The sequence below is a fragment of the Ambystoma mexicanum genome, chromosome 4q, assembly GCF_040938575.1.
Source record: "Ambystoma mexicanum isolate Mex_15411 chromosome 4q, UKY_AmexF1_1, whole genome shotgun sequence".
Classification (NCBI taxonomy): Eukaryota; Metazoa; Chordata; class Amphibia; order Caudata; family Ambystomatidae; genus Ambystoma; species Ambystoma mexicanum.
The window spans coordinates 726,413,021-726,434,789 of record NC_090928.1 but is presented as its reverse complement, the minus strand read 5'-3'; the positions used below and the strand labels follow the sequence as shown (position 1 = coordinate 726,434,789).

Genomic DNA, 21,769 nt, shown 5'->3' with positions numbered 1-21,769 from the left:
TACTTACTTTGCAGTTTAGTGTTTGACTAGCCCAGCTGCTTCTCTATTGAAATCCTATCCTGCTCATCTGTGCCACAGTTCCGGGATTCTGCACATTTTGAGGGCAAGAAACTTTGAACAGCCACGCTGTTGAGGCATTTGCCTTTCCTGCGGGTACCTCGACCAAAACATCCGAGAGCCCGCCCACACTCTAGGACATGCTTGACGTGTAGTCACGTGTCCCACAAGTCGTTGGCAAAGGTTCCCCATCAGAGAAACGGACCATCGGTTGTTAGGGCCATTTCTCAGATGGGAAATGCTAGCGACTAGTTCCCATCCGAGAAAAGGACCATAGCAACGGCCCGCCCCCTCTTCTTCACGTGACTCTGATGTCCTCCTGTGATTCCGACCGTAGCAGTGAAGCCGCAGCGCTTCCGAGCACGTACAGTGAGCGGCTGAGGACAATTCTGAAGGCTCTTGCTGCCGGTGCAAGTGCAACCGGACCCTGCCAGCCTTTTTTCTTGCAGCGGATGGGGTGGGCATTTTCTTTGGCGACCCTGCCAGCCTTTTGTTTGCAGCGTTTAGGTTGGGCATTTTCATTGCGACGGCAGGAATGTTTCTACGGCTCTGGCTGCCAGGTTGCAGGAACAGCAGCAACCTGTGTGCTCTTGGCTGTAAATACAATTGCCATTTTCTTCCGGATACCGTGACCGTTCCTGCAAGACGCCCGATTTCGATAGGGGAGCGGGAAATTACATTTATTCTAAAAAATCATGCGCATCTATTCAACATGAAGGGTATGGAGGGCTAAGAAAAGGAACAGGGAGACAGTGTATAATGGTGTTTAACTGATCAACGGGGCTAATAGAGTGATTTAATGTTTCATGAGCGTGTGATTATTAGGATGGATGGTTTTAGAGGAGGTTGGCTAGGGCTACCTGTGTGTGATTCGGGATTGGCACACAGGCATTTGTTGCAAGGGGGAAGGGGCATCTTGCTATTTAGAGGGATGATGGGGCATTATGGTATTGGACTAGAGGGAGGGACTGGGCATCTTGGTGGGGTCTGAATGGTTGCATAGGGGCATGCTGGTGTGGGTCTGGTTGGATGGGGCACATGTGTGTGGATCTGGAGAAAGGGGCGCATTGGTGTGGGTCTGGAGGGAGGTGGTGGGGGCACATGGGTGTGTTTCTGGAGGGAGAGATAGGGCACAGCAGGTCTGGAGGGTGGCATGGGTCATCTAGGTGGATGTGGCATCTTGGTGTGGCTCTGGAGGGAGGTGGTGGGGTCACATGGGTGTGTCTCTGGAGGGTGGTGGTGAGCGCACATTGGTGTGGATCTGGGCGGAGGGATGGTGCATATGGGTGTGTTTCTGGAGGGAGAGATGGGGCACAGTGGGTCTGGAGGGTGGCATGGGTCGTCTAGGTGTGGGTTGGGAAGTTGGACGTGGCATCTTGGTGTGGCTCCGGAGGGAGGTGGTGGGGGCACATTGGTGTGGATCTGGGCAGAGGGATGGTGCACATGGGTGTGTTTCTGGAGGGAGAGATGGGGCACAGTGGAGTGGACCTAGAGGGTAGCATGGGTCATCTAGGTGTGGGTTGGGAAGTTGGACGGGGCATCTTGGTGTGGCTCTGGAGGGAGGTGGTGGGGGCACATTGGTGTGGCTCTGGAGGGAGTTGGTGGGGGCACATTGGTGTGGATCTGGGCAGAGGGATGGTGCACATGTGTGTTTCTGGAGGGAGAGATGGGGCACAGTGGGTCTGGAGGGTCGCATGGATCATCTAGGTGTGGGTTGGGAAGTGGGACGGGGCATCTTGGTGTGGCTCTGGAGGGAGGTGGTGGGGGCACATTGGTGTGGGTTTGATGGGAGGGACGGGGACATTGGTCTGGGGAGGGATGGCCGCATATTGGTGTGGGTCTGGAAGGAGGGGATGGGGCACATTGGTGTGGGTCTGGGCGGATGGGGCATACTAGGATGGGTGGTTTTAGAGGGGTTTGGCTGGGGCTGTCTGCATGTGATTCAGGATCAGCACATGGACATCTGATGCAAGGGGAAGGGGCATCTTGCTATGTGGAGGGAGGATGGGCATTATGGTATTGGTCTAGAGGGAGGGATGGGGCATCTTGGTGTGGTTCTGAGAGGGAGGGATGGGACATATTGGGGTGGGACTGAGAGGAACGGATGGTGCACATGGGTGTGGGTCTGGAGGGAGGGATGGGGACATTGCTGTGGGTGTGAAGGGAGGCATAGGACACATTGGTGTGCATCTGGAGGGAGGGATGGGGCACATTGGTCGGAGGACAGATAGGGGCATCTTTCTGTGTGGAAGGAGCATGGGCCATCATGGTATGGGTCTTGAGGAAGGGATTGGGCATCTTGGAGTCTGGATCGGAGGGGGCATTGTTGATCTGGAATGGAGGGACAGGGCATATGATGGGGCATGTCAGGGAATGGTGGAGCATGTGGGTCAGGGTTGGAGCACTCTGGTGGGAAGGAAGGGGGCATCTGGGTGTGAATGGAGGAGGGATGGGGTATGTTTGGAGAGAAGGATGCTGGTTTATTGGAGTGGTGGGAGTATGTGTGTCGAAGGGATGGGGTAATTGAGTGTGGGTATAGAGAGAGAGAGCGAATGGCGCCATCCGAGTTGAGTCTGGAGGTAGAGGTGAAGCATATGGGTCTTGCTCTGAGGGGTGGAGCATCTTGGTGTAGGTATGGAGGGACGGATGTTAGTGTCTTTGTGTGGGTTCGGATGGAGGGATGGTGGCATGCAGGTCAGGAGGGAGGTGGCATTTGAATCTGGAACGTGTGTTTGGAAAGAGAAATGGGGCATTTGAGTGTGAATGGTATCTGCTTGTGGGTGGGGGCATGAAGGATCATTAACAGCGGAGCAGCGGGAGGGAGTGCCATTGGCCCGACCTCGGTTGCATCCCAGACATGCAAACCACAGCAGATGACTGGGGATGCCTGGCAGGGTTGGGTTAACCTGCCGGGGATGTCCCCAACCACGCACCAGAAAGGGAGCCCTGCGCAGCCCCCTCTCCTCACTGAGCCCGCCTCTGCGCTGGCCGGGGGCACGCACTCCTCTCTCTGACCTGCCAGCGGGCGGGCATTGGTGGGCACACCCCGGTCAGCAGGGAAGCCCCGAGTGGTGGCAGCCGGGAGCCGAGGGAAACCTGACTACTGTCAAGGGGCGCCTCCCCAGGCAAACGGGACCGGCACGCCAGGCATGAGCCCTGAGCCATGGTGCAGCTGGCTTATTTGACGGTGGGCGCCAAGGTTCCAGCCGCCTGTGGGTGAGCGATGGCCAGGCCCGCTGGCACAGTGGGTGACCTTCCCTCTTGCCCAGGTACCTGGAGCTGGGCCCTATGCGGCCGGGCTGGGGTTTGAAGACTCCAGCGGTCCCACCCGACCCCCTGTCTGTGCTGTCTCTGGCCCGCCTCGCTGTCCGTCTCCCAGCCCCCGCCAAAGGAAAGCAGAAGGGGTCGGGGAAGGATGAGTGGATCGGGCCGGGTAGGCAGGTGGCGGAACGGCCTACCTCCATCCCCCTGGGAAGCGCTGTGCTGCTGCAGGTGGTGGTCAGGCTTCCCAGGCTGAGCACCTGGTTTTTTGTATTTTTTTTTTGTTGAAACCACAATGGTTTCGGCCGAGCTAGACAGGGCGCTGGGCTGTCCTGCCAGAGGCGGCGCTACCTCCCCCGACCTTTCCTGCACCGGCAGGGTCAGGCCAACGTCTGGAACAAAAAAAATGTGCCTGTGACTCTTGGCGGTGGATCACTCGACTCGTTCATCGATGAAGAACGCAGCTAGCTGCAAGAATTAGTGTGAATTGCAGGACACATTGATCAACACGTTGAACGCACCATGTGGCCCTGGGTTTTTCCCGGGGCTAAGCATGTCTGAGAGTCGCTTGTACATCAATCGCCCCGGGGTTCCCTCCCACGGGCGTGGCTGGGGCTGTCACAGGGACCCCATTCCAATCATCCCCCTAAGGTCAGACCCCGATCAGCACCATTGCTGGATCCTTGGATCTGGCACGCAAGCTCATTGCCGACGCATCCTGGCCTCCCCAGTTTCCCTGCCTCATGCTGGTTTTGGGAGGGCCGGGTGGCCGACGCGCCCTGGATGTGGTGGTGGCATCGGCAGCAGGCTTTAAAAAAGCCTGGCGCACCTTCACCCTACCGCAGGGCACCTGGCTGCACGGCCGTCTTTGGTGTCCCACGGCCGCCGGCGCAGGATGACCATGGAGCGCGGACCTCGTGACTATGTGGGCTTCGGTCGCAGATTGGGACAGAGCACACTCGCCTGCGCCAGAGGCACAGAGCTGGGGCAACCCTCCAGTACGGGCCCGAGGCAAGCTGCCCTGAGCTTTGTGCTCCCTGACCACGGCCTCAGATCAGACATGGTGACCATCTGAATTTAAGCATATTACTAAGCAGAGGAAAAGAAACTAACCAGGATTCCCTCAGTAACGGTCAGTGAAAAGGCAGACCCTCCAGCTTATTGCGATCCCGCAAAATGCTGCGAAAAACGGCTGTTTTTGCAAAAAAGCGCAAAAATTGCCGTTTTTGCAAAAACACCCACAAAAATGGAAGTTTAAAAAAAATTCAAAAAAAGAAAATATTCAAGGGGCCAGTTTCTGAACTTTTTTTTTTTTGGACTCAAGTCATGAAATGCGCAAGCACATCTCATCACTTGGGCAAACAAAAAAAGCAGTCCGATCTACAAAGGACATCTGAATGGGTTATCTAAAAACAGCACGTCCTCTGCTCTATTTTTAGATGCCCCATTTTTTTAGGCCAAAATCTACAGTTTTCTTCAAACATTTAAAAATGATCACGATATGTGAGAAAAAGGAGTGAGAGGGTGAGTAATAGGTGAGCTGTGGCATGGTAGGCAAGAAATCAAAAGGAGATCAGAGGGAGAAGCAGTGGGCAAGAGAGCAGAGCGGATGCAGTGGGGCAGTGGGCCAATAATCAGAGAGAGTGCGTAGGTACAGAAAGTGGAAGGAACGTGGGCTCAGGGGTAGTAGTGGCCCAAAAGCAGACAGGGGTTGGCCAGAAAGGGGCAGTAAGCTGCAGATTGGGAGAAAGGATGAGGGAAGAGTGTGATAGAATGGGAGGACCGATGAAAGATGCAGAAGTAGCATGCAATAATGAAGGACTGTATACTGCGGGAGGAATTGGGGAGCGTACAGTGTGAGTTGGTAGTATGATTTGGAGTTTGGCAGGGACTAGAGAGCGCAAATTGTGACTTGGCAGTGTGACAGAGCATGTGAGTATGTGTATGACTGATCGTGAGGTTCAAAAATACAAGTTGTAATGGGGAATTGGTGAGACGTGTGAGGTGTGTTGGGTGAGAGGTGTTTCGGTGTTTGCGGGATTGGGGAACATAGAAGGGGAACATTTTCAGCATTACAACTGATAATGATTAATAATGTTAATAATATTAAATAGACATGCACATTAAACCAGAAAATGTAGCCAAAACAAACCCTGTTCTGCCAAGCCAGAGACATCTAGGACTCTTCCTATTTGAACAAAATATACATATATTGACACCCTGGCTCTCTTGTAGCCTTGCACACTGCCTCTTTGCTGCAATGTACCAATCTTGCATCCTCCAGTCAATAGAAATTGTGTTGCAAAAATGCCGCCATAAATAAAGGTTTGTGCTGCAAAATTTGCCATTTCGTGCCGCAAAATTTGCCATTTCATGCCACAAAATCCCAGAGGGTCTGAAAAGGGAAGAGCCCAGTACTGAATCCCCATTCAGTGGCAGGGGTGGGAAATGTGGCGTATAAAAGACTGACTCCCCGGCATCGCTCAGGGGGCTCAAGTCCTTCTGATCGAGTCTCACCATGCGGAAGGTGTTAGGCCGATGGCGGCCTCTTGCACCCTGGGATCAGGTCGTCTTGGAGTCGGGTTGCTTGGGAATGCAGCCCAAAGCGTGTGGTAAACTCTGTCTAAGGCTAAATACGGGCGCGAGACTGGTGGCCAACAAGTACCGTAAGGGAAAGTTGAAAAGAAGTTTGAAGAGAGTTCAAGAGGGTGTGAAACGGTTGAGCGGTAAACTGATGAATCCTGTGGGCGGACTGCACAGACCCCAACACAGCAGGCAGGTTGGTCACCTGGAACGGTGGAGGCCCTTGCGGGTCTGCGGCCGGGGCACATCCAGCCCCAGCAGGGTGCATTTCCTCTGTAGCTGTGCACCACGACCGGCTGGGAAGGCCCCAAGGGCAGGTGGCTCTCTGCTCCAGCAGAGAGTGTTACAGCCACCTGACAGTTTTGCTGTGTCCACAGGGATGAGGGAGATAGACCGCCACCGCGCCCTTATCCGGCAACCATCCTGGCCCCTCTTGGGGGTCGCTAGAGTGGCGACGGGAGACGGGGCTCGTCATGTGACTGATGGACTGCCCTCAATACACCCCGACCACGTCGTGCTGCCGGGTGGGGAGGCCCACAAAAGGTGCCAGGGGTCTGAGGTGATGTCAGTTAACCACCCGACCTGTCTGGAAACACTGACCAAGGAGTATAACACTTGCCCGAATGAAACCCTGTGATGTAATGATGTTGAGGGCCGGTGCTCGCCGATTGCAGTGGCATCCTGTCGCAGTGGGCCCTGCACCGACCCGTCTCGCCCGCTCTGTCAGAGAGATGTGAACTCGGCCTGGTGGAGGTCTGTAGCGGTCCTGATGTGTAAATTGGTCATCTGACCTGGGTCTAGGGGCAAAAGACCAATCGAACGATGTAGTAGCTGGCTCTCTCCGAAGTTTCCCTCAGGATAGCTGGCGCACGGAAATCCCAGTTTTATCTAGCAAAGCGAATGATTAGAGGTCTTGGGGCCATAATTATCTCAACCTACTCTCAAACTTTAAATGGGTAGGAAGCCCGGCTGGCTGGCGTGGAGCCGGGTATTGTATGAAAGTGCTCAGTGGGCAACCTTTGGTAAGCAGAACTGGCGCTGCGGGATGAACTGCACCCTGGGTTAAGGCACGGGGTTGGTACCTAAAGCCTGTGCCCCTGGATGGTGGGGTCGGGGCAGGCCTGGCTGGCCACTGGGCCAACTGGCCTGGTAGTAGGCCCAGATGGCCCAACTTGTGGCTGGCGGACCAGATGGGCCGAGTTGCGGCTGACTCCTGCATTTGTCTCCGGTCGGGTTCAGTAGGCTTAATAGTTTGCGTGGAAGTGTCTCCCCGGCCCGAGTGCGCGGTGGTGGTGCCTTAAGCCCAGGGCGGGGAAGAGAGGCAGCAGCTTAAGCACCCACCCCAGAGCACGAGGGGTGGTACCTTAAGCCTGTGCCCCTGGACGGTGGGGGCAGGCACGGCCGCCGGGCCATCTGGCCCGGGGAGTATACGCAGATGGCCCGAGCTGTGGTTGCCACGGCTGACTCCTGCATTTGTCTATGGTTGGCATGGAAGTGCCACCGTGCGGCCTCCAGGGCGGCCGTGATGCAATTCCCGGCTTTACTTCAATGGCGTTCGGGGGTTGCACCTGGTCCTCGGGCAAGTATCAACCACGTGTCATCAGGTCCAAGACCAGCTGCGTGTGTCAAGGGGTGCCCTGAGCGGGTCCCTTTCCTCGGCGTGGGGGTAAATGCGCTCGCAATGGCCGGCCCTGAGTTCCACAGTGTTTGTGGGTTAGTCCTGGAGGGAAAGGTTCTAATGTGGTGGGAGAAGCTCTGAGGGGGGGCCCGGCCAGAGCTCCAGGGCGAAAGCCCCCGAACCCAGTGGTAGTCGCAGGGAGCCCTGGTGGGGTTCCCATCGCTCCCCACAGGGAAAAGCTCTAAAGGGGCCCTGCTAAAGCTCCAGGGTGGCTGGCGAGGGGGGGGGGTCCTGGCCTTGGGCGCCTGTCTCATGTCTGGGTTGACTGTCCCCAAGCCCGGTGGTGATCGTGGGGAGCCCTGTCGCTCTCTGGAGGGTAAAGGTCTAATGTGGTGGGAGAAGTTCTAAGGCAGCCCAGGCCAGAGCTCCAGGGTGGCCGGGGCTGCTGCCCCCACTGGCCTTGGGTGCCAGCCTTGTGCGTGTGGGTCGAGTCCCCAAGCCTTGCGGCAGTCGCGGGGAGCCCTGGATGGAGAAGCTCTAAAGGGGCCCTGCTAAAGCTCCAGGCTGGCTGGGGGGTGCTGGTCCCCCCAAGCACCCAGCCTTGGGTACCTGTCTCACATGTGGGTCGACTGTCCCTCCCCGGAGCGATAAGCTCCAAGGTGGATCAAAAACCTCTTACGTGGAGGGGGTAGAAAAACTCTAAGGTGGCCTGGCCAAAGCTCGAGGATGATGATTGGGGCTGGCCTATGCCTTTGGGCACTTGCTGGTCCCCTGTCCTTTGTCAGGTGGGGGGGCCAAAGGCCCTTCCCGTCCAGTCCTATTAGAATGCATTGACCTACCAGATAGCCGATCTCCGAGCCCGGCCATCTGGTCATTGGCCAGAGGAATGTCTGCAAGGACCAGACGGCTGGGCTGCTCTCGAAGTCCCGATGCGCGTCAGTTTGAAATTTCTCTCCAGTTGGGTCTATAAGGAACCCAATGCTTTTGCCGAGAGGTCCAACTCTGTCACTCTGGGTACACCAATGACAAAATTTAGTCACCTTCCTCCGGATTACCATAGACTGGGTGAGAGGGACCGGTCTGCACTCCTCTTGTTCTCGCTGCCAAACCCGGGCTCCATGGTAAAACCCCGGGCCGACCGGGTGGGTGTGCCCCATGCAATGCACCAGCAGAGACTGGCCTGCTGGGGGTGCTCTTCCGAGCACTCCATGGGATCGATTTGGTGCACTTGGTCCGTCTAGGGTTGGACTGCTTGGCCAGCCTCGGCTGTTTCAAGCAATTTGCTTCCACCTACCTTCGGACCGTGTCAAGGGTGTGCTTCCCTCGGGGAGGGTCCCCTCGTGTGGGTGGCTCCAGAGCGAAGGCCGAGCAGCCCGGCAACTCCCCAGTGGTCAGATCAGACGGGATTCCCTCGCAAGCACCAACGCGGCCCCTCCTCCACCAAGCACGTTTCTCCAGCAGTTCGGAACACACGTTGGTTGCTGACCCCCTCTGTCGCAATACCAGTGGCAGCGTGCTGGCAAACCCCCCTACCGGTTCATGTTGTGCCTGGCCTCTCCCTCCCACCCACCCTGTGGCATGGCGGATCAGGCCCTGCCGCCAGCGCCCGCGTGACCAACCTGTCCACCTGACCTGCACACGTCTAGGGATGCTCTTTGGCGCTCGGGTCCTGCAAACAGCTCCAGAGGGTGCGAAGGTTGGCTCTGAGGTAGTCGCGCGGCTCCCCCCGTTGCCACCCTCCAGCAGGTGCGGCTACCTCATTGATCCTGCCAGTAGCATATGCGTGTCTCAAAGATTAAGCCATGCATGTGCAAGTACAAACGACTGGTACAGTGAAACTGCAAATGTTACCTTAAGTCAGTTATGGTTCCATTGATAGCTCCAACTGTTACTTGGATAACTGTGGTAATTCTAGAGCTAATACATGCTGATGAGCGCGGACCTCCCGGGATGCGTGCATTTATCAGACCAAGACCAATCTTGGCTCGCCCAGCTGCTTTGTTGACTCCAATAGCATATATTAAAGTTGCTGCAGTTAAAAAGCTTGTAGTTGGATCTTGGGATTGAGCTGGCAGTCCGCCGCGAGGCGAGCTACCACTGCCTGTCCCAGCCCCTGCCTCTTGGTGCCCCCTTGATGCTCTTGACTGAGTGTCCTGGGGGTCTGAAGCATTTACTTTGAAAAAAGTACAGTGTTCAAAGCAGGCTGGTCGCCTGAATACTTAAACTAGGAATAATGGAATAGGACACTGGTTCTATTTTGTTGTTTTTCTGAACTGGGGACGTGATTAAGAGGGAAGGCCGGGGGCATTCGTATTGTGCCGCTATAGGTGACATTCTTGGACCAGCGCAAGACGAACCAAAGTGAAAGCATTAGCCAATAATGTTTTCATTAATCTACTGTTGTTTTTGGTTGTTGGTCTTCATGTCTGCCGCTCTGTCAAATTCCCTAGGAGTGCTGTTAACCTCCGGAGGGAAGTGTCCATGTCTGTTAGCGCGACTAGGAGGTCGTCGGCAAAGGCCATTGCCTTATGGTCTTCCCCACCAAATGTAATCCCTTTTATTCCCCTCTCCTGTCTAATTCTAGCTAGGAAGGGTTCGAGAAGGTTTGCGTACAGGAATGGTGACATGGGCAGCCCTGCTTAGTACCCCTAGTGATCCTTATCGCCTGGGAGACATGCCCATTGATAGCTAGCCTGATAAGTGGTGCTCCATAGTTGACTTTGACCAGGTGGAGAAGGCCCGGGCCAAACCCCATAACCACCATGGAAGCAAACAAGAATGACCATTTGACTTAGTTGAATGCCTTCTCTGCGTCTACTGCTAACACCCCCTGCCCTCCGGACTGCCCTGTTTGACTTCTCTATCAGGTGGGATATTCGCTTATTGTTGTCAAACGTTTGACTCCCCTTGACAAAGCCTGCTTGATCTGGGTGGATCAGGTCGGTGATTACTTTATCCATTCTAGATGTTAGAATTTTTTGTAAAGATTTTGGCATTGAGGTTTATTAGGGCAGTAGGGCGGTAGGAGCTACAGAGGGTTTGTTTCTTGTTTGGTTTAGGGAAGAGGATTACCTTGGCCTCCTCCATGGACTGGGAGATGCGGCCCGTATCGGAGGAGTTGAACAGGGATGTCATTAACGGGACTAATGTGGTATGGAATGCTTTATAGAATGTGGCGGGGTACCTGTCTGGGCCTGGGGCTTTATTTGGTTGTAGCGATTGGATCCCTGCACGCATCTCGTCTTACGTAATCGTCCCTTCTAAAGCGTCACGCTGGCTCTGTTCTAATCTTTTTAGCCAGCAAGATATCAAGAAGGCCTTTTGGAGGTCCCTCTCCGGTGCCTCGTAGAGTAGAGGCTCGTATAGAACTCTGTGAACGCCTGCAGGATCTCTTCTGTACGTGTGGTTTCCTGTCCCTCCACCATCTGAATGTGGCGTGTTGTACCTGCCGCCTCCTTCTGCTTAACCTACCTGGCTAAGAGCCGGCCTGTCTTGTTTGCCTGGAGGTAATACTTACTCCTCAAAAATAGGAGCGATTTTACTGCTTGTTTAGCTAGAAGGATATTGATTTGCCCTTTGATTTGCCTATACTCCCTCCTGATCATTACCCCCTATCTGTCTCTGTTAACCCCCTGTTCTAGGTCCACCTGGAGGGCCTTCTCCTGTTTGGCTCGAGATGCCTGTTTTGCTATGAGCATCCCCCGCATGGTTGCCTTAAAGGCGTCCCATACTACATGTTCCTGCACCTCCTGGGTCTTATTTTCCCCAAAGAAGTTGCGGATGGACTTGTGTATCTCGTCGCAAATTACTGCATCAGCAGATGTCAGGGGAACCGCCACTTCCAGAGGCCCCCCCCTCCCATTGGGTTTCTAGCTGCAGGGGAGTGTGGTCGGGCTGGGATATGGTTTCCCTTTCTATGATCCGTACTTGGCAAAGCAGTGTCTCCGAAACCAATATGTAATCAATATCTGAGAATGTTCGGTGCACATGTGAGTAGTAAGTATACCCTTTGGAGTCCCCTTTTAGTTCATGCCATGTATCCGCTAATATTCTGTTATGCTAGCCTGTAGTTTACTAGATGGGCCTTTAGATGTGGCTGTCCTGTCTGCGCTTCTGTCCGTGGATGGGTGCCACGCCAAGTTAAAATCCTATCAGTATTAGCTGCCTTGTTGTTAACTGGTCTAGCTTCTCCAAAACCCCCTGCAAGTATTCATCCTGCCCTGAGTTGGGGGCGTACACTGTGGCGATTGTGAGAGGCCACCTGTAAGAGTAGTTAGCATTATTTTTTATGCAGCACCACTGCATGGGTTTGGTGCATTGCTATAATGCGGTACAGCAAGGCATGTGTTGCCAGTGTGACATGGACATGTAAATGAAAACAGGCTATTCAGTCAAAAACGATTTCTACATTTAAAATGCAAATATTTTTTTTTCACAGTTAAAAGCATATTTTTTTTTCTCCACCTGAAATTCCTCTGTTGCAGGAGACACATTTGAGGATTAATGAACTAACCTTATTAACAATACTAATGATTCTAACTCATTAATAATATAATGTGTTCTCCAGTACAAAATGAATGGAAAATGACAGGCTCTGAAAGTCATTTTAAACGCGCATCCAGATTTGTTTTTCTTTGCTTCTATCTGCGCTCTGTCCACAGTATTTGCAGGAAGCAAAGACTCGAATAAGCAGGAAATCAGTTTGGTTACAGTTGCAACTGTATAAGCGAAGCCATTGTTAATGAGAAGGAGGGTAGGACATGATAGAATTTCATTGGTTGAACTCGTTTGGCAGGCTGTAACAGAGCTTTGCTAATGAATCTCGGGAAAAAGAAGAGGAGAATACTTTTTACACAGCTGGGAGAAAGACCTGGCTGGTGGCTGGGTATTTTCCTTATTGAAAAAGCAGATCCCAGTGCACTGCTCCGGAGACTGGGAATTCCAGTCAATAAGCCCCGGTTTGAGTGACGGCAGATGCTCGTCCTTTATGGGGTGATTTAAGAAGAATTCACTGAACCACTTCCAGAAGGCAACCAGCCGACGAACTTCACATGCTGTACAGGCCTGGTAATTATATTACAGAGTGTGGGGGCAGTGTGTATGTGTGCGAAACTATTCAGTCAGCGTGGAAGAGGGAACTCCAGTGTTTTATCAACAGGTTTAATGTTGAGAATTGAAAATGTTCTTGCTGCTCTCTTTTCATTTTGTTACAGATAAGGTTGTTACTGTGCAATTTCCATTTATTTCTGTAAAAAGAGTAAGATCGTGTTGAAATGCAATTTTTTATAATACACAAAAAATATCTGAAAGCAGACGGATAGTGTGTTTTATTTTTCTCTTTTATTTGTGCATCTACCATTACAGTACTGATAATATGGGGAGAGGTTTAGACAGTGCAATTGTCATTTGTAAGCTAGCTAAAAATAATACTTAGCGGTAGCTGTGTGCATGATTCCATTCAGTATATAAGTGTATGTTTTCTGAACGGAACATAATAATAATATAATGAAATAGACTACTGCTGGAGGTACATAAGTCAGCAGAAAGAGAAGCCCTGGACATAGTTCACCAATGTAGATAAGTTGGTGATAAATACCGCATGTTAGCTCGCTGCCGTAGATAAGACAGCGAGGACAGCCCATGGTGGCACTCCAATTGAAAAGGTGGTGTTCCTGAAATGTAAGCCTGAGGCCTCTCTAGTGATCACACGAACAAACTAAGCAAAAATAAGGGGTTCTGGATATTGGGGCCACATATAAAACAAAGGAATTATGCTCACCAGAAATACCACCAATAACACATACCAACATAATGTATACCACTAAATGTATCAGTGTGCTGAAATAATGTATGTATACTGTAGTACTATATACCAAATCTAATCTGAATGCAAAGAGTGATTATTACTGAATTATTTTCATTTTGGTGGTAAGAAAATACCGCTAGGCTCCAAATCTATACAAAATACCCTACATATTTATGGTGCGTTGGCCGGGAAAGTGATCATAGAGCACCTACTGGGCGTGGCAAGTGTGTCTCACACTGCCATCTGTACATTAAAGGGAACCCATTTCATAATAACAGTGTGTCACCAAAAACGAATTTCAGAATGTCATAAAGGGAAACCACATTCTCAGAAATATTTAGAGGCAAAGTTGTTTGCACATGGGACGTGGTCATCAAACAGTACCTCAGAATGGCATGACCGCATTCAGGGTGAGGTGCAGAAAGAAAATCTAGACAATATTTTTGCAGAAGGAAGCATAATTCAGGTCTGCCTTACAAGGTTATTGAATGCAGCCGATAAAAGTGCAGAGAAAGACTGTTTAATACGGCTATGCGCCAAAATATGGTTTATTTTGAATAGGTCCCGGCGAATGCAAGAAAATGATACCCAGCTAATTAACAGGTTAAAGACTGACTTAGATGGGGCAAGTAAAAAAGAGGAGATGTTAGAATAGAATTAGAAGGATGTCAGAAAGACATGCAATTAAAATGCAGAGATTTTGATATTCAGTTGTCCAAAAGCAAGAAACAGTTTGAAGACAGTGAGCAAGAATTGGTACACTTAAAAGCCTTAGTGGATCACATTAGACAGGATAAAGATGAGATTGTTTCAGAAATGCAGATTTTACAAAAAGAAAATTTTGAAAAAGAAAGTGATCTCCAAGGTGCAGAGCAAGAAATGGTTAAAATGATTCAAGAAAGAGACAAGAGAAACAAAGAATTCAATAAATGCCAAATGCAAATGTGCGACATGCAGGAGGTAATAAATAAAATGAGTGATGAAAACAACTATCTGCAAAATGAAGCACGCAGGATCCTTAAAAAGTGCAAAGTCTTAGAACAACAAATGTGCATTCCCAGGTCCCAGGAGAGGTGGCAGGGTACTAGATTCAATGGAGTGGAGGTGAATTCTAGTTCTGCCCAAAGAGCTAGTGCTCCAGTGACTGGGCCGGTGACTGAACTTGGTTGCAGCGCCCTTGGGGGATTTGATACTCCCATTGGGGGCAGCCACCAATCCCATACACCTGGAACCAGGATTGAGTCACCAAGTAGTGCAATTCCATGCATTGCAACAAGTAGCCCCATAAAAATAATGAAATCTATTAAAGCTCTCATCAAACCATTTAAAAAAGGAGGGGAATGCTGCATTGAGGATCACTTAGAAGCGGTTCATGACATTTTAAAGCACTCTAGATACCTAAGGAACAGTACAGACAATACTTTCATTTAACTTTAGATGCTCTGACGGCCAGCATCATAAGGGGATTAAATGAACAGCAGAATATGACATGGATGGAGTTTGAAAAAGAAATTAGGCGTCATTTTTCTCCTTTCCAGTCATTACAGGAGGCAAAGAAAGTTGCTTACACACTTACTGCTGGGCCTAATACATCCCCTCGCCAGTTTTTACAAGACTTAAAAAGAGCATTTTCTCGCGTTGATGTATCTTTTGACCCCAATTCTAATGAATTTAAAACCGCCTACTTCTATGGGCTACAGAAAGACATCATATCCCAATTGGTTCGTGAATTTGATTGTGACAAGTCCCTTGAGTGGATTGTGCATTAAAGCACAAAACTATATGAGGTACTCTATTGTCAGGGTAGAGAAAGTGATAAAATGAAAGATACTAGACCTAAATCTAAAGAACCCTCAGCAACAGTGATGGAAATCAGGTCAACCAAAATATCCCTTGAGTCTGCTCAAAGTCCAGGTAAAAATAATTTGGCACCTGAACAAAGGGTTAATCAACAAAGGTCATCACACTCTGCACCAATGTTTCAATCACATGATCCTAGTAAAAGGGAGAGCTACATCAGTCCTAGGTATTTAGGAGATAGGCCCCGGGCAGGCTATCGGACTGATATGTCAGGTATGAACTATAATCAGAGACAAAATCAAGATCAAAGAAATGATGGTCCCTACCAAACATTGGGGACACAGAGCAAATTTGATCCCAACACCATGATATATGGTAATCAGGATAGACCCCGATATGTGGATCGATTTGCTGATAATGGGAATTAACATAGGAGTCAGTACCCACAACATGAGAGACAGGACATGAGACAGAACTTGAATTACACTCCACGTCAGTACAAGGATTCCCCACCAGGGGACTACAACCAAAGGATGGGTGCACCCCGCTCCCCTCCACAAATGAATCAAGAGTTCAGAAACTATCCCAATAGAAATCACTCACCTGAGAGGTATCAGAATAGATCCAATCAGGGAGAAAGCAACCAATATCGATCTAGGCCACAGAGGGAGGATTCTAGAGAGATGGAAAGGTTCCAGTGCCTTGAGGCCCAAGTGAAAATGTTAGCTGAACAAATAGGGAAGCTCTGTACATCACAAAAACAGTCATCAAAGGAGGGGGCTGATGGTCATAGCAATGACCGGGGGGCTTCTTCTGAAAAGTGACAAAGTACTCATGATACCTACATCGCCGAAAAGACAGATTGCTCTGATGTAATTTCGCATAATGACTCTGAGATGTCTAATGATTTAAAAGTGAAAATGCCAGTAAATGAACATGTAACAGAAAGTGCAAATACTTCTAAAAGAGAGGTACGGTTTAACCTAGAGCTAAATCAAACATTGGAGATTTGTACAAATGAAATAAGAAAACCTGAAACTACAAGAGAACAAAGAGACAGATTTAAGAAAAATGACTCATGCATGGGGAATAACAGTAAAGGGAGTAAGTGGGGATGCTATGATTTCTTCCCTGAGCAGTCAAAACAATGACCAAACGCAGGCAGAAAAAGGAAATACTCCAAAGGAGGGTATATGCCAATCACCTGAAGAATTCTTTGAGCCACATATTTTTGAAGAGGCTGAAAGGGCTGGTAGCACACTAAATGATCACAAATGCACAGAATTAGACAATGACAGATTGCTGAATGATGTTGTTACACATGTTCAGTTGGAGGGTTGTAATGTGGTCTCTGATGATACCTGGATGCGAACAGTGGCCACACTCCAAAAAACCTCTGAACATGGAGAAATGAATAAAGTCTCTCGCGCAGAAATGGGTAAAAAGGAGGGAAAAATGTCTTTCCATTTACCAATGTGCTTAGCCAAAAGTGAAAAAGGCCTGAGAAATGTGAGTCCTGAAATCAGTAAGAATTCACACTTCTTATGTGTATTAGAGGAAGTTGAGGACAGGTATTATGCTCCCATCACTGTAGAAGAAAAATGCCAAACATTTGCAATGATTGACACTGTCGCACAGGCCACAATTATGTCCAAGGAGCTGGTAAAGAGTATCAATGAAGGGAGATCCCCACAGAATCAGATCACAGTGAAGGAAAATCAAGGTCCAGTGCATAACTTTAATGGGGAGGAGGTGCCCATCATAGGTGTAACTGAGGTTGACATAAAAATAGGAAAGCACAGAATGAAACAAGAGGTATTGATCACATCTATTTGTGAAATTCCATTTCTGATGGGGACATATTGCCTGAAAAGATTGTCTCCTCTCATAGATGGGGTGAATGGAGTGCTGTGGTCCTTAACCAAAAAACCATTGAGACCTAAGAAACTAAAATCACAAAACAGCAACATAAATGAATGTCACACCGTTGCCAAAACAAATGATGCTGTGGAGATATATATCCCGAATAGTTGCATACCTAGTGTCAATGTTATATTAATGTGTCAAGACAAAATGCAGAGCGACAATGAAAAACTACCTGTACAAATATACTTGGACCCAAGGAAAAATTGGCAGACCGCCATAGATGAGCACACATTACGTTTTTATTTAAAAGAAAAGATATGCAAACAAAATATTAGCAGATTCAGAAAAACACATTACCACTCTTGCTGAAATACACATGGAAGATGAGCAACCATGGGTTCATGTTGGTATAAATGACTGTTTTAAAACAATAAAAGCCACTTTAGCGCTTGAACAGGAGAGGAGCTTCATTAATGAGAAATTGTTGCAAAAAATAATGGAGAGGGAGGAAATCCCGAAATTTAGGATTAAAAACCAATATGTTTCTGGGTTGGACAGTCCAGACTTTGAAAACCGAATTGCAGGCAGATGCATGCTTAAAATTAGCATTGGGCAGAAAACAATTTACCATAATGTATGGATAGTGAGTGGAGCACAAAATGGTTTTTACATGGGCAATGACATCATGCACAGAATGTGTATGGAGTTATATTTCCTTAATCAAAAAATATGGTCACGCCTAGGTGGGCCGGCACCTGAATTTGAAGACAAAAGAAGGGCTTATCATTGTGCACAACTGGTTCCTTATGCAATCGAATTACAAATGAGGAAAGATAATATTATTCCTGCATTTACAAAACAGTTTGCAATAACACTGAAATGCAAAAATGGACAGCAGATGAAAGACTCTGATGCATTTGTCTGCCTGAATTAATCCATAAAACAGCAAGGCCTGGATTATGAATACATTCCATTGGTAGATATTGGTGAAGGGCCTGTAAGAATTATGGTAAATAATAAGGGTTGTCAAGATATTCACTTAGAGGAAAACTCCCCATTAGGAATGGCCACACAAAAATCACATTATACTGCAGATCTAAATAACATGGTGATTGGAAATATCCCTGAAAAGTATGTAGATGCCAAGGGTGAGTTGCCAGAATACCTGGACTCTCAGCCCAAAGAAATATTTAGAATTCATTCTGTGTACCCTTATGATTCAAGTGAGACAGTGTGCTGTTATCAAGAGAGTTGTATAACATTTGATTTAAGTGAAAATGAAATGGAAAATCAGCCCATTGAAATGGAAGCTGACATGACAAAACATTTAAAAGTGGCAGCTTTACAAAGAGACACAGCCACACAGCTAGACGAACGCGCCGAGATTCCACTACCAGAACATTTTCCGGAATTTTCCAAAATGGTAGAAGAGCAGATCTCCTTAGCGGATGTGTGTGACAACGATGAGGATAGAAACGAATTGAGGAAGATATTTATGGAATTTAAAGATGTATTTGCAAAAGATGCCTGTGATTGCGGGTTAACTAATTTACATGTGGCCACACTTCCGGAAGGGTGTAGCAGAAGTCCAGTATTTGTACGCCAGTATCGACTACCGCTGGCATGTTTAGAATCATTGGCAGAGATTATTAAAAATTTAGAATCGCGAGGAATCATCATGCCTATCCCCATAGCACATCCAACACGCCCATTTTAGGTGTGTTAAAGCCAAATGGTCAATGGCGGCTTTGTGCAGATTTGAGGGAGTTAAATAAAAGAGTACCAGTGTCCAGATGGCCACTGCCATTCATTGATCAGGGCCTAGCTCAGGTACATGGTTCAAAAGTGTTTACCACATTAGATCTCACCTCTGGATATTGGTGCGTGCCATTGGCAGAGGAGATACAGAATTTATTTTCCTTTACATTTGACAGGACTCAATACGCATGGGTTAGAACTCTGTTCGGGTATGTTAATAGAGGGAGTGAATTTGGAATATTTTTGAGGAAGGCCATGCGGAAAGAGGAACCATAGTTTATGTGGATGATGTCCTGATAAAAAATGAAAGCTTAAAAACCATTTTGATGAAATAAGGCATGTGCTTGGCCAATTGCAGAAAGCAGGCGCCAAAGTGTCTTTACAAAAAGCACAATGGTGCAAGAAAAAAGGGAATTTTCTAGGCCATGAAGTAACCGAACATGGACTAAATCCACAAAAGAAGAAAATAGAGGCCATACAAAAACTAAAAGACCCAAAAAATGTGAAAGGGTTGAAAAGTGTATTAGGAATTACAGGCTATAACAGAGAGTTCATTAAAAATTATGCTGAAATCACTCAACCATTGACTAAACTGCTAAAACTAAATACACCCTGGAAATGGGAGAAAGAGCAGTCTGAGGCAGTAGCCAAATTGAAGGAATGTCTTGTAAAGGCACCATGTTTAGCATACCCCATAAAGGATAGGGATTTCTTTATAGAAATAGGTTTCTCTGAACATTGTATGTCAGCAGTGTTATCACAAAAACATGATGTGAATCACAAAACCATTGCCTATGTGTCATACCTCTTACGCTCATAGAACATTTAGACCGTTCTATTCCAAATGGCGGTTGTTCGATTCATTGCCGGGAAAGCGACGTCTGCACTTTTCACGTCGCTAAATTCACGTGGATTCTACTTCGTCACGTGAGCTACGGCATTACGTATATAAGTAGCGTGGAAACTTCACTCGCTGCTTCTGATTGAATCATTTGGCGTTGTGCAGCTGAACCTCTGGATCTGCGTTCCTTGCATTTTTCCTCAGCTGCTTCTTGGGCCTTCTATAGCGTGTTTTCCGCCACACGCTGATTCCTGGAGCTGGTTGTTCACGTGTAATTCCACACGCGCACGCTGTCTTCAAGCGCGGCTGTCCTGGGCTGCGTGAATCCAGTTCGCGTGCAAATCCACACGCGCACGCTGTCTTCAAGCGCGGCTGTCCTGGGCTGCGTGAATCCTGTTCGCGTGCAAATTCACACGCGCACGCTGTCTTCAAGCGCGGCTGGCCTGGGCTGCGTGTATCCTGTTCGCGTGCAAATCCACACACGCACGCTGTCCTCAAGCGCGGCTGGCCTGGACTGCGTGAATCCTGTTCGCGTGTAATTCCACACGCACACGTTGTCTTCAAGCGCGGCTGGTCTGGACTGCGTGAATCCTGTTCGCGTGCAATTCCTCAAGCGCACGCTGTCTTCAAACGCGGCTGGTCTGGACTGCGTGAATCCTGTTCGCGTGCAATTCCTCAAGCGCACGCTGTCTTCAAACGCGGCTGGCCTGGACTGCGTGAATCCTGTTCGCGTGCAATTCCTCAAGCGCACGCTGTCTTCAAGCGCGGCTGGCCTGGACTGCGTGAATCCTGTTTGTGTGTAATTCCACACGCGCACTCTATTTTCTTCGCGGCTGTTCAGTACCGCATGTACTTTGTTTATTCCACAAAAGGGCGCTATTTCCGACTCCTGCATCTGTGATATTAACAGGTGGATTTATTCATTTCTATACTTTTCTCTACGTGGGAAGGAGGTTTTCAAGGACTATTGGAAGGTGACAGTGAACTGTACTTTGGACGCTATCCTGTGGTGCAGCAACCCGGTATCTAGCGTGAGCCTCGTGCCGTTCGGGATAAGTCTCCCTTACTAATCTTCCCTTCCTTGTCGTTTGTTCTAATTCCGGATTTTCCTCAAGAGACTTCTGCTGGATTCTTCTACACTAGTCATAAGGTCAGTGTGTGAGTTAATGCCAAATACTGTTCTATCATAGAGAGTCGATTTGGGGCAGTTTCTTATGATACTTTATTTTGTTCTAGGCTGACTTCCTGTACTTTACCCACGCCCTTTCCAGTGATCCATCTCTCTGCCTGTTTCATCAGTCAGAGAGTCGTATCATTTGGAAGGTCTAAAACTGACTTCACAACTATCAAATCGTGTGAACAGGGATCCGGAAGACCCTACCATCTGTATCCTTTTGAGTACCGTATCCTTTTCAGTCAATACTTTGGTGCTCTATGACACTATGTAAGTAAAACATTTTCCCAAGTTGAAATGAAATTCAATGAATGTGAAAAGGCCCTATTAACCACTGTGTGGGCGCTACAACATTTCCGCCCTATTGTTCAGGGAGAAAAGGGGATTATTGAAACAAATCATCAACCTTTGCAATTCTTAGAGAGTAAAAGAATAAGGTCAGGTAATCTAGCGCAGTCCAGAATCACTTCATGGACGCTAGCATTACAAGGTTTTCCTGTAGAAGTGAGATATGGCCAAAATAAAAGCCCAATTGCTCAAAGTTTAGCAGATTTACACGACTGTGCAGCTGAACAAGCATCAAACGAAATGGAAATAGAACCTAATTTACAGGAGGTTGATCAATCACCACACAAAGCTTTTGATGAAAAAACATGCAAGGACTTGCCAACTGTATATGTCGATGGTTGTGCTTTTCACATTGAAAATGACAGTAATAAACAATTAGTGTCAGGAATAGGAAATGTCTGGTTGAAATGTGAAGGTATCCCCAGCATGGGGATGATAATTGGAGCTAGGAGCAGTCAAGTAGCGGAATTGGCAGCCATTTTTAAAGCCATTGCTACTGCAATTGATAATAAATTCAGTGAAATTGTCCTGGTGACTGATTCTGACTATGCACAAAACAGGTTTGTGGAATATCTACCTGGCTGGAAAGTGAGAGGCATGATTACATACAACAAAAATCCACTTAAACATGGAAAAATGATACAAGCCATAGACAAA

The 21,769-nt window shown here is 48.5% G+C and overlaps 1 protein-coding gene and 1 non-coding gene across 3 annotated transcripts in view; one reads left to right on the top strand and one right to left on the bottom strand.

The window, feature by feature from the left end:
• The window catches only part of SLX4IP (SLX4 interacting protein), a 1,704,175-nt gene extending 1,703,611 nt beyond the window's left edge, over positions 1 to 564 (bottom strand). The window contains exon 1 of one of the 2 annotated variants that reach the window (XM_069608327.1): positions 8 to 564. The gene's annotated coding sequence lies outside the window, so the exon portion shown is untranslated. The remainder of the gene's footprint in view (positions 1 to 7) is intronic. The other variant, XM_069608325.1, reaches the window with a different exon arrangement.
• A 3,170-nt stretch (positions 565 to 3,734) lies between these two features.
• Positions 3,735 to 3,885, top strand: LOC138468712 (5.8S ribosomal RNA). Its single transcript, XR_011268437.1, has one exon. It is a non-coding gene; the product is annotated as a 5.8S ribosomal RNA (ribosomal RNA).
• The last annotated feature ends 17,884 nt before the right edge of the window (positions 3,886 to 21,769 follow it).